This window comes from Etheostoma spectabile, chromosome 15, assembly GCF_008692095.1.
Source record: "Etheostoma spectabile isolate EspeVRDwgs_2016 chromosome 15, UIUC_Espe_1.0, whole genome shotgun sequence".
NCBI lineage: Eukaryota > Metazoa > Chordata > Actinopteri > Perciformes > Percidae > Etheostoma > Etheostoma spectabile.
In genome coordinates, this window is record NC_045747.1 from 7,310,872 (window position 1) to 7,311,570 (window position 699).

General features: G+C 43.5%; 1 long non-coding RNA gene across 1 annotated transcript in view; it reads left to right on the top strand.

Annotated features, from left to right (window-relative positions):
• The window catches only part of LOC116702536 (uncharacterized), a 63,400-nt gene that overhangs the window by 61,192 nt on the left and 1,509 nt on the right, over positions 1–699 (top strand). The gene's annotated exons all lie outside the window — the stretch shown is intronic.

The following is a 699-nucleotide window of genomic DNA, read 5'->3' on the forward strand; positions in this document are numbered from 1 at the left end:
TTTTGGCAGCTAAGATGGCTAGGACTAGTAGTAGCTAATGTTGCAAGAGGTTTGTGTGTGGTGCTGTTATCATTTTAGATTGAGTTGTTGTAGGACTCCACAGATCTGAGTTAATGATACTGAGTTAATTTAAAGAGTCTGGTTAAAGATCTGAGTGAGTCGTGACTCAAAAAGGTTTAACAGACGCACACGTGCACAGCATTTCCTCTTTCCATACTCTGTGTTCCAGGAACATGTCTGGGCTGGTTGTGTTGCAATGGCTAACATTGTTCCCTCATCCACATGGGTCACAGCCTTTTTTTAGACTCCACTGCAGCCAATGTGGGCACGAGTTTTCTTTAAAGAAAAGACAAAAAAAAGGAAAAACTAATTCTTTGGGACTTGCAAGACTTTGTTCCTTCCCCAGACTTGGACAGTCTACAACATGGATGAAAGAGGGTGATAGCAAAATGGCCCCATTCTTTCAGTCTCTTACTAATGTAGAGATGAAGAAATGAAAACTGTCCAGTCGAGGGAGCGCTCAGAGAGCATGTGAAAGAAAGAGAGGGAGATGGTGTCGAGATTGAGAAGTACAGGCAGCGATTGAGAAGCAGCATACAAAAGAGAAAGACAGAGTGAGAACAAAGCGCCCTGTCCCTGCTCAGGGGTTGGAGACAAAGGGAGAAATTAGAGCCAAGGGGAAAGGGAGGAAGATAAAAA